The following is a 15,713-nucleotide window of genomic DNA, read 5'->3' as shown; positions in this document are numbered from 1 at the left end:
TTCCCACAGTCTGTACTCTCCTTCCTGTTTATGATATTTTCTCACGCCCTTTTGAACTTTTCATGTAGCATGTTTGTTCCTCTTCTCACCAGTTTGTTTCCTTTTTTTTATGCAGTTATGTTCTGTTTGTATCTCATTAAAAGTTACGACTTTTACAAAAGTTACAACTCCTTATCCTTTGTATGCCACTACTATTCTTCCCATCTATTATTATATGATCTGCTTGGTTTACATAACTTTTATTCATGCTAAATCACCTTTATGTGTGTTCTTTATAAATAAATACTGCTCATCCTTATCCTCCTGTTATGAAACAGCTTACACTATTGCCAAAATTATTGGGACCCCTCCTCAAATCATTGGATTCAGGCAGGCCCAGAGTGGGACAAAAAATAGGCCTGGGCACTGTGGACTGAGCAGTCCAAAGCCCAGGGACCCTTTCATCGAAGCCCAGTGGCAGAACGCCAGGGCCCGGTTGCAAGAGCAACCTTGCGGCCCTGGAAATTCCGCCACTAGTGACATTAGGTTTTTATTTTTATTTAATTTTTCACAATTTTATATTTTAAAATTTTTTTGTAGGCGAGAAAGAAAGAAAGAAAGAAAGAAAGAGGGAAAGAAAGAAGGAAGGAGGGAAAGAGAGAAAGAGGGAAAGAGAGAGAGGGAAAGAGGGAAAGAGAGAGAGGGAAAGAGAGAAAGAGAGGGAAAAAGGGAAAGAGAGAGAGGGAAAAAGGGAAAGGAAAGGAATGGAAAGCAAAAAGAGAAAGAAAAAGAGATGTATAGAAGGAGGGAAAGAGGGAAAGAAGGAAAGAAGGAAAGAAAGAAAGAAAGAAAGAAAGAAAGAAAGAAAGAAAGAAAGAAAGAAAGAAAAAGAGAAACTGGAGACAGCAAGAGAGAGAAAGAAAGAGAGAACTAGAAAGAAAGAAAGAGAGGGAAAGAAAGAAAACAAATGAGAGAAACGGGAGACAGAGAAAAAGAAAGAAAGAAAGAATGAAAGGAGAGACAAAGGAAAGAAACAGGAGACAGAGAAAGAAAGAAAGAAAGAAAGAAAGAAAGAAAGAAAGAAAGAAAGAAAAAAAGAAAGGAAGGAGAGAAACAGGATGTGTTCCCTATGGCCAGTCCAGGCCTGGATTCAGGTGTTCCAGTCACCTCCATGGCCACAGGTGTATAAGATCAAGCACGTAGGCATGCACACTGCTTCCACAAACATTTGTGAAAGAATGGGTCGCTCTCAGGAGCTCAGTAAATTCAAGCGCGGTACCGTGATAGGTTGCCTCCTGTGCAATATGCCCATCCATGAAATTTCCTTGCTACTAAATATTCCACAGTCAACAGTTAGTGGTATTATAACAAAGTGGAAGCAACTGGGAACAACAGCAACTCAGCCATGAAATGGTCAGCCATGTAAAATGACAGAGCAGGTCAGCGCACGGTGTGCAGAAGTTGCCAACTGTCTGCAGAGTCAATAGCTAAAAGCCTCCAAACTTTGTGTGACCTTCAGATTAGCACAACATCAGTGCATAGGTAGCTTCATGGAATGGGTTTCCATGGCCGAGCACCTGCATCCTAGCCTTACATCATCAAGTGCAATGCAAAGTGCTGGTTGCAGTGGTGGAAAGCACTGGACTCTAAAGCAGTGGAGATGTGTTCTCTGTAGAGAAGAATCATGGCTCTCTGTCTTTCATTCCAATGGATGTGTCTGGGTTTGGTGGTTGCCAGGAGAACAGTACTTGGCTGACTGCCTTGTGCCAAGTGTAAAGTTTGGTGGAGGGGGGATTATGATGTGGGGTTGCTTTTCAGGGGTTGAGCTTGGCCCTTTAGTGCCAGTGAAGGGAACTCTTAAGGCGTCAGCATACTAAGACATTGGACAATTTCGTGCTCCCAACCTTGTAGGGACAGTTTGGGGATGGCCCCTTCCTGTTCCATCATGACTGCGTACCAGTGCACAAAGCAAGGTCCATAAAGGTCCATAAAGACATGGATAAGCGAGTATGGAGTGGAGGAACTTGACTTGCCTAACCTCAACCCAAAAGAATACCTTTGGGATGATTTAGAGTGCCTGACCTCACAAATGCACTTCTAGAAGAATGGTCAAACATTCCCATAGCACACTCTTAAACCTTGTGGACAGACTTCCCAGACAAGTTGAAGCTGTTATAGCTGCAACGGGTGGGCCAACTCAATATTGAACCTTTCGGACTAAGACTGGGGTGCCATTAAATTGGAAGGAAATTTGTCTGATTTAGCAAATTCTGACAGTTGCAGTAAAAGACACTGATTATTTACCTCTGTAACAGGTCCAAACTCTGCTGTCTGCAAGCATTAAGGGCTCCAGCAAAATGTTTTGCATTTTACACCTCTGTTGCATACTGTTGTTCCTCACACTGACCCCTGCATGTAAGAAAGCACCAAACTACTCCATGTGGCTGAACTCTACAGCTGGGACCCTACCATTAAACAGGACTATGCAGGCCATCCCCTGTACTCTGTATCCACCCAAGCCCTTGCAGACCCACCTATCTGCAAAACGTGCATGGTGGTGTTCCAATTACCCACCACTCAATACAAAGCTAAAAAAAAGTTTTGCCTTTAGTTATATTTTAGGCATGGAGAGACTCCTTACTCTTTGCCTATAGGGCAGGTTGTACAATTGGAGGGGAAGTTACCCCCTACTACTTGAATTATTATAGAAATCAGAAGTGACACAGGGGCTGGCAGAAGGAACCATTGCTTTGTTGTTAGCATTGTTGCAAGGCAAGACTACAATCCTTACTCCACAGCAAGCCTCCTGTGCTTGTGGCAGCTTGTTTCCACCAAAAGATCTCACAATCTCGTATATTAGGGAATACAATCTCTACTTGGGGAGGAGGAAGGGAATGTTTTCCTCCTATCAGCTGTGTGAGTTTAAACTAAGATCTTGCTGTTTCAGGTCTGTACAGCATGGCTGTAGACCAAGCATCTGAAATCTTGGCGTACCAAATTCACAACCTTTTTCTGAATGTGAAATACATACATGCAATATTTGACATGTACGAGGTGGTATCAAAATGTTTTGACACTAGTTTTGTAACATGCTAACAGATGGCAGCACAATGCTGCACGCACAGTCACAATGAGCACCGACCTTCATTAGTCAGTGTGCCAAAAGACATCCTGTGTACATCGGGAGCTGTGCAACCGGTGCTATTCTGAATACTTGCATTACCACATCTGCTATTTCATCATGGACAACAAGTTAAAACAAAGAGCAAATGTTAAATTCTGTGTGAAACCTGTACACCAAAGTTTCGTCACTGGTAATGAGCCTCGACATAAAGGATGGGTCACCCATGGCACGCTGACGGAGTTCTTGACAGACTTCAAGGCAGTGTTCATTCTGCTTCTGGCTCAGCAGTCTGGGAACGAACTTGGCAGCAACATGGCGCATGTTCAAATCACACATGAGGATTGCCTGGACTGGTCCGTATGACACACCGACGACAGCAGCAATGTTCTCGATTGTTGTCCGATGATCATCATGCACACGTTGCAGAATGGTTTCAAAATTTTCAGTGGTTGAGCTCATTGAAGTTTGCCCTGATCTCTCATTGTCTTCCAGTGATGTTCTTCCACTCTTGAAGTGTGCGTGCCACTCAAAACACCTTGAATGACTCATTGACATGATTCAGCAAGTTTACGGCGATGCTGCAAACGTCTCTGCGGCAGATTTGCCCATTTTCAATCAGAATTGCATGTTTGCTCTTTATTCTAACTTGCTGTGCATGATGGAATAGCAGATGTGGCAAAGCACGTAGTCAGAATAACACCAGCTGCACAGCTCCTGATGTACACAGGACGATGTCTTTTGGTCCCTGTAACTGTGCGTGCAGCCTTGTGTTGCTATCTAACTTTTTGATACCGCTTCGTTTGTAATAAAATAAATTAGAGAACAGCTAAGCATTTTATTTTTTGCTCCTGAAAAACGGTTAGTGATTTTAGCAAAAAGTTAATTATTAGCTGATTTTGACAATATTTAGAAATACGATCCTGGCATTGTTCCGAAAATTAAAGAAAATGTTGTAGTCATACTTTAATTTTTTTGTTTTATTTCATTATTTATTTATTTTTGCTATTCTTACTCAACAAATTGAAATATACAACTAAACATACAGTATGTTAGGTTTCTACTCCTACACCAAAGAATTTGCTTGGAGAAGCACTGCACTTATAAAATAATTATTTCCTAAGCATGGTAGGGGGGCAGCATTTGATAAACCCTTGGACACAACAATGTGGCAATAAATCCCACTATATCTATATTACCTGTCTGTTTGCAAACCTGTTCTTGACACAATTTCGACATATTGGAAGTCAGCTCAAGGCAAAATGGAACAGCTGCAAAAAAAAGTGTTTAGTGAAGAGGCAAGAAAGAAAAAGTCGTTTAAAGAAATCACTGCCTTGCTTAGTATGTATGCTGGTAGTGCAATAAAGTAATATCAATCAGCATTAATATTCCCACGAGATACCCTGTGGCTGTGGCTAATGTCTAATGCAGGAGAAAAAAAATGTCAAAGGATATTAGAAAAAGAAAATGACTGCTTCTACAGTATGAATTAAACTGAGATGGTCAAAGCACTGTAAAATAAGTCAATGTATTAGGTAATATGCAAGTGTATGCAAACCCGAACAATGAGCTACTTTTATTTGCTCCCTTATGGTCTGTTAAAGCGGAGTTCCACCCAAAAGTGGAAGTTCCACTTTAAAGATTGGTCCCCCGCTCCCCATTAAGGATTGGCATCTTTGGGGAGCGAGGGGGAACGGGTTCTCGAATTTGACAGGTACCCGCTCCCACTTCTGCTGCGATCGCTTAGGCGATCAGAAGTGGAAGTTGTCCTCTACCCTCCCTCCCCAAAGTCTTGTGGGACACGTGACAGGTCCCACAAGATGACGGGGCCATTCAGGAAGCGCAGCGCTACTCACACATGCGCAGTGGGCACCCAGCTGTCAAGCCGCAAGCTGTCACAGCCGGCTGTCCACACTGAAGATGCCGGCGCCTAGAATACAAGACAGCCGGAAACAGGCTGTGGCGGGGGCAACGCGGGATCGTGGAACAGGTGAGTGGCTGTTTTTTAAAAGTCAGTAGCTACAGTTTTTGTAGCTGCTGACTTTTATTTTTTTTACAGAGTGAGTGGAACTCCGCTTTAAATTTACTTTGGAAAGCATTTTGTTATATCTGTTTGATAAACACAAAAAAAACCTATTGATCATAGCAGAAATTTAAAGTTGTCCTGTGTTCTGTGCACATTTACTGCATTATCTCAAGGAGTTCTCCCAATTCCTATCTTGCAATCTGAACAATTAGACTCTATGCTGTGGTGATTATGAGAGTGATTGAGATACAGTAGTTTAACACCAGACAAATGAGCAGGGCTGACACCAAATCTTGAAAAAGTCCACAAAAAGTGGTATAATTTCTCTAAAAAAAGTTAGGCACTAATTGCGTTTTTGGCAGGGAAGCACGTATTTTCTGTACCTGCAGGGTAATTTACAGTGTAATCAGCAGTTAGAGCAGTCTTATGACTTCTAATAGTGTCCAGCCGAGCATTGGTTGAAGCTTGTAGGAGGAGTTTTCATTCTCCTCTAACTGTCCTTTGAGGCTGCATGACCTTTGACCCTCTGTCTGGACAGTGCTGATTGGCCATGTGCTGATCACATGCATCCTTCCAAAGAAAAAAAAACTCTAGCCATACACACTAAACTGAGCATGTGCAGAGTGCCTCCTAGGACTCTGTACTATCAGCAGATGGATCCTGGGGACAGTAGAAGGGGAGGATCAGAGAAGACAGGATCAAACAGCCTTTTTACACAATGCAGAGGATTAACCCCTTAGGTTCCACAGTCAGTATAACAGACATGTTTTACTGCATATACACACTGATTTTACTGTTGTGGGTTTAGTAACACTTTAACACTTTAGTTGCCATCAGTGTAAGGAATGGTTGCAGCATGTAAACAAACTCCTGGCCGCTATAGCAGCTTGGAGTATGTTTACATTTTCACTCCTGGCTGCTGGTTGTGTAGTAGAAGTGAGTCCGGTGACTGTAAAGTGAATGTGAATGAAGGTGTAGACAGGTGCAGTCTGCTTCCTCTGTATCTCAGGGAGATAAGATAAGACACTCTCTTGTAAGTTTAACTCTTTTGTGGCTCCCTGGCAGCAGAGTTTGTCCTCTATCACCTCTCCTGCTTTTGTTTTTGCTCTCCCTAATCTGTCCTTTCTTGGTACAGTCTGTGTCAATCCTGTTATTTCCTCCCCCTTGACAGCAGTAAATTTTGCTGCTGTCAGCTGATCAACCTTTAGCGACTCACTGATTATCAGCACAGTGCCGGGAATACAGGACAACTGCGCATGTGCAGAGCAGGGTGAGACACTGTATTACTGGATTTTAAACAGTATAGTAAGTTTTACATACAGTATCTCACAGAAGTGAGTACACCCCTCACATTTTTGTAAATATTTTATTATATCTTTTCATGTGACAACACTGAAGAAATGATACTTTGCTACAATGTAAAGTAGTGAGTGTACAGCTTGTATAATAGTGTAAATTTGCTGCGGCCCAGTCTCTGAAGGGAGGGGATCATGCTCTGCTTCAGTATGTCACAGTACATGTTGGCATTCATGGTTCCCTTAATGAACTGTAGCTCCCCAGTGCCAGCAGCACTCATGCAGTCCCAGACCATGACACTCCCACCACTATGCTTGACTGTAGGCAAGCACTTCCGCCTGGCAGTCCAAGGGTCGTTGGTTCAAGTCCCAGCTACGGCACTTCCTGCCTGGAGTTTGCATGTTCTCGCTGTGCCTGCATTGATTTCCTTTGGGTACTCCAGTTTCCTCCCACACTCAAAAGACATGCTGGTAGGTTTACTGGCTTCTGTCTAAATTGGCCCCAGTACGTGTGAATGTGAGTTAAGGACCTTATGTTGTAAGCTCCTCAAGGTCAGGGACTGATATGAATGTACAATGTATATGTAAATTGCTGTGTAAATTGATGGCACTATATAAGTACCTATAGTAAAATAAACTGGTAATCATACACAGAAGTCCATAGAGATAGGGAAGTTAAGAGCACATGAGCTGGCCCAACTGGGAAGAAGTGACTGTGAGATCTACTGAGCAATACCTTGCTAGATCAGGGACAGATGAGTATAAGACTGGAGGGTTTCCGTTTGTTTTGGAAAAAATGTGTACTTACAAGGAGATAGCAAATAACTTAAAGTTCAGTTCCAGGTAAATAAAAAAAAAATCTACCCTTGCAGTGGCAAGCTTCATGTTTTTTTTTTAAAATTAAAATAATAAACATATTATACTTACCTGCTCTGAGCGATGGTATTGCACAGAGCAGCCTTGAACCTCTGTACCTGGGGTCCCTCACCAGCACTTTCTTCTCCTCCCCTTCTGAAAGTGCCATTATAGCAAGATGCTTGCTATGGGGCACTCATGCGTGTGCACTCCTTAGCCAGGCTGTGTGCCTCCATAGACACACACAGCGTGGCTTGGCTTTGCCTCCCCTCACAGGATTTGAATGGCAGTAGCATGAGCCAATGGCTCCCACTGCTGTCAGTAGTGTTAGGCTCAATGTTAACGTAAGTTCGACTTGAACATCGGCTGTTCGTGTGTTTGGCTGTTTGCCTGGTGAGCATTGTGAGAGCCATGATTCACCAAAGCAATGCGCCTGACCACAGGTCAGGTGCAGTACTTTGGCTAATCACAGCACAATGCACTGTGAGAGCCATGGTTGGCCAAAGTCACAGTGACTTTGGCCAATCATGGCTCACTGCTAAGTCCACGCCCCACACTATATAAGGCTGCAAATACAGCAGCTTTGTGTAATGTGTTGCTGGAGTTTAGTGGAGTTAGTGGTGTGTTAGGAGTGTAGTATAGTGTAGTGCGGTGTTGTGAAGAACAGTATAGAGGTGTCAGTGAAGTGTCAGTGTGTTTTACAGCACTTCTGCGTCACCACTGTTGACATTTTTGTTTCTTTGTAAATTTTTTTTTAATTGTTTGCGCATCATCAGGTTCTGTTGCTGTATCATTAGTGTTCCCACTTCTGTGTGGCAAGTGTTTCTCCTTCTGCGTCAGCAGTGGTTTCCTTTTTTTTTGCTTTCTTAATTTTTTTTTATAATTTTATTAAATTTTTTTTGCTACAGCTGCAGCAAAAATATTTAGGACTTAATTGCTATTCCCCCTTCTACATCGCAGATTCTCCTCCTCCTGCGTCAGCAGTGGTTCCCTTTTTTTTGGCTTTCTGAATTTTTTTTTCAGCAGCAGCAAAAGATTTTCTCTATAATTGCTGTTCCTCCTTCTGAGTCGCAGGTGTTCTTCTGCGTTACCAGTGTTTTCGGGGTTTTTTGGCTTTCTTAATTTTTTTACATTTATTTTATTTTAATATTTTTTGCAGCAGTGGCAGTAAAAAAAATTGTCCATAATTGCTGTACCCCCTATTTTCTTTATTAAAAAAATAAATATCTCCTAGATTGTAAGCTCGAAAGAGCAGGGCCCTCGAACCCCTCGTGTATTGTTTTGTTACTGTATTACTTGTGTTACTTGTTACTGTATTGTCTCATGTTCTGTCCCCCACTATAATGTACAGCGCTGAGCAAACCTTTTGGCGCTATATAAATACTGTATAATAAATATAATAAATAAACAGTTTATAGTCCACCAAGCACAAAAGTATTGCACCCAAGCACCAAATTCCCATCCCATGCTCTGAAATAAAACATTATAAATATCCCGAAAAAAAATTCCCATCATGTCTGAAGGGACAACAGGGAGAGTCAGACGCTCACAGGCAGCTAAAAGAGGGCAAGCAGCCTCTGTGTCCACAGTGAAAAGTGGTGGTCGTAGACATGGTGCATCTTCTGCAGGCAGGGCATGCTTGTCCTTTTTTCCCGTGCTGTCCATGTTATTGAGCCACAACATGCAGAAGAGGTGATGGAGTGGGTAACTAAGCCATCCTCTTCCTCCTCATCTTCTGTCACCTAGGCTCATACTAGTTTGCCTTCCACCACAGCTGCCAAAGCAGCGTATTCCACAGGTTCCTTGTCCACAGCTACTCCTTCCGTAACCACACTATCATACACGGAGGAGTCAGCTGAATTATTTTAACATAGTGTCAGTCCCATGCTGCTGAAGGATGCGCAGCAACAGTTGCCAGTCAGATGTAAACTATTGGGCGGAGCTAACGGTGACACCTAGCCACACCTATTTGTGTACATCTGACCGGCAAATGTCAGACCTGTCATATTGCGGCAAGTGATCCGCAGGTGCGGACAGGTCAGCGGGCATCGGGGTTTTTTTATTCTGGCGAGTCAGCGTCCTCGTGACAACACCGGATGCTGTGATTGATGATGGATTACAACTATGGAACCGTATTTTTGGCTTTTATTTAATTAAAGGACTTGTCAAAAACTGTTGTTTTTTTTGTGTTCAATTAAAGGCATTTTCCAAAAGACTGGTCTCTTTATATTTTACTGAATTTAACCCTTTAGTGGTAGTGGTCAGGGTACCCCTTACTCATTCACAGGGGGGGGGCAGCATCAGGGTGCCCCCTTATTTAAAGGGGTACCCTGATGCTAATGATCCCCTCTGCCCACAGACCCCACAACCACCAGGCCCGGGCTGTGGGAAAGAGGCCCTTGTCCCCATCAGCATGGCGACATCATCCCCATGCTGAGGGCACGTGGCCTGGTAAGCCACAGGCCTGTGCTTGGATCAAGGGTCTAGGGAGGACCCTATGTTTATCCCCCATTTTTGGGGGGTGGGGTTCCCCTTAAAAGTCCTACCAGACCTAAAGGGCCTGGTATGGCTTTTATGGGGAACCCCACGCACTTACAAAAAAAATTACTGTGGGGTCCCTCCTAACCTTCCTACCAGACCTAAAGTGTCTGGTATGGATTAGGGGGTGGAGACCCCAAACTGGATTTTTTTTGTCATTTTTCTTTTAATGTCAGTCCTGCTGCAGCAGGTTCTATACATTGAACAGATGTGCAACTTTGCAGGTAGTTTAAGGGGATCCCCCAGACATGATAGGAAAAGGATTTTTCTTTTTTTTTTTACTTTGAGAAATGAAAAATGACTGCCCTTTTAAAAATGGTACTGTTTGAATTTTTATTTTTCACTGATTTATATTCCTCAGGGAAGTCCACAAGTCCCCAATACCCCTTTTATGACCAATAACTTGCATATAAGCCTTCAAAATGGGCACTTTTGAATTTACAGGTTCGAGTCCCATAGACTTGCATCGAGTTCCAAGTTTGCGGTGGAACCTTCATTAGGTTTGAACGTTCAACCGTGAAGCGAACACGGGGGTGTTCGGCCCATCACTTGCTTTCAATAAAGCCTATGAGTAAAGGAAGAGAGAAGAGTGGGGTTGGACTGAGAGTGGGTGTCAGGTAAGCTGCTGGGGGGTAGGAAGAGGTGCAGAAATTGGAAGATTTTTTACCTTAATGCAAAATTTATTGAGGTAAAAAAAAAACTTTTGGTTTTAGAAGCAATTTAAATGCTTGTTATATCTAGGAGATTGTAGAACAGAATCTTTCACTTACTGTATTTCTTCCTCCAGCCAGCTACAATGCTCTGCTGCTTGCCCCAAGCTCCGGACTGTGGGCATAGCCCAGTGTCATCATATTCATTTTGTAAAGCGCTGCGCAAAGGGTTGGCACTATATAAATCCTATATATTATAATAATAATGTACCATACGGGAACATTAACCCTGTATGGTAGAGTGAAGGAGTTGGAGTGCGTCTGGAACCAATTGCAGCCTACAAAGCAGCTGCAGTGGAACCAGTGGACAGCTTTGGATAGAGCCTGCTGGAACAAGCAGTATGGCGTTTACACCATAATCCTTTGTCCTAGACCAAATGAGCATTTGCAATGACGGGGGAGGGGGGAATTTTTTTTTTTTTTTGCCATTGGGCTTTAAATTGAACCTGCATTCTACCCAGGTAGGACAATGCAACAGGTTGACCTAATCCCCCACCCTCAGCATATACAGTACTGACCTTATCTCTTTTTCAAAGCTGATCCACTGGAACAACTAACTAACAGGCAGTGATGACACAAACAAGGTAGGATGTGAAATCACAATTGCATAAATGGTCAGGGCAAGCTCTAAAGTCAATTCTCCCTCTTGTTCATGCCCTACTCACAGGAATATTCTCTATTATGAATGGTAACATGGTCAACGGCTGCTCCTCCATTTCCCATGTAAACACACAATTAAATTGTTTGAGGGGCAAAATCGACACAGAAGAGGAGTTGCTTGTATGCATATAACAGCGTCTCACCCACTGGCTTAACCCCGGGCAACTGTGCAACATGGCCAGCAGCAGTGGCAAGGACAGCCTAACAGCACTGCATTTGGGAAAGCTCCTTGCATGGGGTATGTGTTAAAATCAGTACCAGATTGCTGCTGAGGACTGGACTATGGAAATTCTTTTCTTAGAGCCAGTGGTGATGAATTTTAGGCCTGTGCCAATGGTATCAGTTGGACATCAGTTTGATCTGCTTCTGAGATCAATCAGATGTCATTGACAGATGCATTTGACCTGCAGTTGACTGATTTATGACCTGCATTTGACCTGCTTCAAGCAGATTTTGCATTCCCATAGATTTGTATGAAAGTGAAAGATCTGCTTGAAGCAAACAAAAGTCCATCGACACAAACCCTTCGTTTATTAATTAGCACAGGATGCAGCACTTACGCCTGCCATGCTTACAAGGTCTGATACATTTTTGAGGCTCGCAAACTGTACCAATCATCTTTGCCCCCTTGCTGCACTGCCCTAGATTGACACCCAAATACCTCTTGCCCAACCTGTTGTAAATAACATTCAGTACAGCAAGTGGAATTACCACTCCAAGGTGTATTATGTTATCCACTGAAAGTGTGAAATATTGGATAGATACTCCATTATTTTCAGTTACCCTACCTAATATAAATGAATAGCTCAACTAACACTAGTAAAAGCCAGTTCAATATAGCTTCTGTTTTGCTCCACAAAAAAAAGAAAAAGGGAAATAGAATTGAATTTCTTGCCCAAACTACTGCTCTAAAGAATGTTCACTGCACTCAACAAAACAGAAGACATGTGCGGTTTATTTTGTTCTGAATAATCAAAATTCATACAAACTTTTTATTATTCTGAGATTTGGATGCATCAGAATTTCTGAATTACAATGGTAAGGATTGTAAATTTATCCAAAAAAACCACAAAATTTTGTCCGAAATAAAGAATGATCTGACTTGGAATTCAAATCGAATTTTAAAACGAAATCGAATTTGAAAACAAATTTGAAATGTAAACATATTGCTGACTGTTGCTGATTTCCTTCAAAGACTGTGTGTATTAGTGTACATAAAAGAATTGATGTTGTTCTGAAGACAAAGAGTATTCAAATTTTGATTTGATTTAGATTTTTCTTTAGTATGTTCACTTTGCGTTTTTTTAATGATAAAAAATAAACAAGTAAAATATTTATGTTTGAAAGCATTCATATTTTACATTATTTCTACACACCTGCTAAAATGTTTGCACAGTACCATACATAGAGGTATCAAAATGTTGAGGTCAGATGTTGCTGTTATAACTTAGAACACTTCAGATATTCTAAATAAACCTTATTATTAACCATTTGCCACCCGCCCTATGGCCGAATGGCGGCCGGCAAATGTCATCAGCGTTCCGGGTGGACGCCATATGGCGTCCTCCTGCACATGCGCAGATTGCGCTCCTGCAGAGCCGCGCAGCGGCGCGATCTCTCACCGGCCGTGTACCTCAGACACGGCCGATGACAGATCTGAGTATTGGCCCCAGTTGCTGGTACCATGTGACCTGCTGTGACCAATCACAGCAATTCACATGACAGTTGTATACAATGGATGGCTTCATTCATGCCATCCATTGTATAGTAGTGTCTAGCTGTGAATGGTCACAGCTAATCACATGCACATGTCATGTGATTAGCTGTGGCCAAATCACAGCTAAGCACAAAAAGAAAAAAAAAAAAACCCTGAATGAATCGATGTCATTAAGGTAAATGCTTGCTTATAGCAAAGTAATTGTTTGCTATACGCAAATTGTGTAAAAAAAACAAAATATTGATCACTTCCCCAAAGTAGTCCAATGTTACTATCGTAACATTGTACTGCTTTGGTCATAGTGAAATATGAAAAAAAAATCTTAAAAAAAAGAAAAATAATTTATTAAAAAATAATAATTAAAAAAAATATATATATATTTTTTTTTCATACTGTCACCAGTCAGTGTCCCTGATCACCGCCATGCCAGTTATATGATGACGCTGTACTGCACTGGTGACAATATGTAAAAAAAAAATAGTGAAACTAATTTCTTTAATTTTTTCATTTTCCGAAAAATTATGACAAAAAAAATACAACTTCAAAAAACTCGCCATTCCTCTTATGAAGTACGTCGGACTGTCTACTTTGCAAAAAGGGGTCATTTGGGGGCTATCTGTACTGTTCTGACATTCTTGGACCTCAAGAAATTAGTTTGGCTGTCAGTACTTCAGGATTGATCAATATTCAGATCTATACCATAGTTTGTGAACTCTATAACTTTCCTACAAACTAAAAAATACATCCTAATTTGGGTTATTTTCACCAAAGACATGTAGTAGAATATATCTTGGCCTAAATTTATGAAGAACAATTATTTATTTGCAAACTTTTATAACAGAAACAAAGAAAAAAGTGTGTTTTTTTCAAAATTTTTGGTCTTTTTTTGTTAATTTAGCAAAAAATAAAAACCCCAGTGTTGATTAATACCACCAAAAGAAAGCTCGAGTTGTGTGAAGAAAATGATAAAATTTTAGTTCGGGTACAATGTTGTATGACCGCACAATTGTCATTCAAAATGTGAGAGAGCTGAAACCTGAAAACTGGCCTGGGCAGGAAGGTATAAAATTGCCCGGTATTGAATTGGTTAATACAAAGAAGATTAATGTGTCAAAAATTAAACGGTCAATTTTTCTGGTGAATTAATAATTTTAGCATCATTTATGTCCAGATCAGCACATGTCTTATCACCTAGGACCCTTCAATTTTTTTTTATATTACTTTCAGTCCTTTTATGAAAGGTTTAAGCCGGCTATGGATGATGAGATTTTCTTTCCTGCAACCATAGCATCCGCGGGGCTATTGTGTTCTCCCAGCAAGGGGCACGGGGAGCCGTCCCAGCTGTGAGAACACCCAGTGATTATGCTAGTGGCTATAGCCACTGGCAATAATCACATGAAAAATCCAACATGCTGGTTGAACCCAAGTCAATCGATCCCCCCAACCCTATTCTGGCAGCAGTGGATGGTGTGCACAAGTGAAAGCATAACATGCTTTTAATGACAATACTCAACAAAATTGTTATGCATGTGTGTTTTCAGGTATACAAAAAGGTAGTCTCTTCGATCACGTAAGTTTCATATTAGTAACAGACAAGTTCTTAAAATTTTCATACATCGCATAAAGTTGCCACCATAATTTCCTATAGAAGAATACAGTGGTATTCAATGAAAAGCATTGAAGTGTTTGGGGTCCAGTATATGTTGTTAACTCCACAACTTGTATATGTGAGATTTATGATAACTTACCTATAATTTCATGAAACATATTTTATTTGATAAAATCACAAATACTGTATGTAAATAGTATATGAACAAATAGTACCTAACTAAATTTCAGATATTCGATACAAAATTTTCGATTCAAAATTGAATACTTCTAGAAATTCCAATCCATTCGAAAGCAAATGAAACTAAATTAATTATGAAAATGATTCATTCAAATTTAACGAATGCAAAGAAACAAAATTGTTAACTTAGCAAATCCATACGAAACAAAACACATTTGTTTGTTCTTCACATGTCTACACAACACTGAACACAAACCCAAAATTAGAAAAAAAATAGCAATGGATGTAGCAAAACATACTATCCCTCTTTTTTTCTGGGCAACTTTCAGACACTGATGTCACTACATCTGTCATATCATTGGACTTTAGCCAGCAAGGTATGGGTTGGATAACAGGGCAGGGTACCAGGAGCAGCATCAGCTTGTGTTATCTGTGGAGATGTAATATGCTGTATTATGAGAAGAAGTTCCTCAGTAAAGAATATTTGTAATGAGGAATCTTTGCCTGGTCTGAGTTTATTTAAAGCCATAAAGTGGTGTATACACGATGTATCCCAAATGAGCGTCAGAGTTAACTCTTGTTGCTGGTGTTGCCACCCATGGTACATGAAGGTACAAGTGTTAAATGGATAGCAACCAGTCGGCTGGGGAGAAGGTGACTTGGGGGAGGTGATGAAAATCCCAAGTAGTGAAGGGACAAGTTTGCTTGGATTTGTTCGGTGGCAGTCAATATCCCAGCTTAGGTCTGGCTGCAGTATGGGGTGTCCTAAGGACCTGGTTTGAATGTGACAGGGGTGAGTCCTCAAGAGGAAGAAGCAAGGTTTTAGCTTCCCGGAAGCCTGAGGGTGGAATTTCAGGGAGAATGGAGAAAAAGTATGTCAACTGGGTCACTGAAGGGCATGATGGTAATTAGGCTGGTGGAGTCCAGTATGATCTTTGCAATGCAGGCTCAGAAATGCTACACAGTTTATTAATGGGCCGAAGTGAAGGGGCTTGGCTGAAGTGTCACAAAGGAAGAAGTCAG

The sequence above is a fragment of the Staurois parvus genome, unplaced genomic scaffold (assembly GCF_062004578.1).
Source record: "Staurois parvus isolate SC_StPar_1 unplaced genomic scaffold, SC_StPar_1.0 ptg000183l, whole genome shotgun sequence".
Taxonomy (NCBI): Eukaryota; Metazoa; Chordata; class Amphibia; order Anura; family Ranidae; genus Staurois; species Staurois parvus.
The sequence above is the reverse complement of the archived record's forward strand: the minus strand, read 5'-3'. Positions refer to the sequence as shown.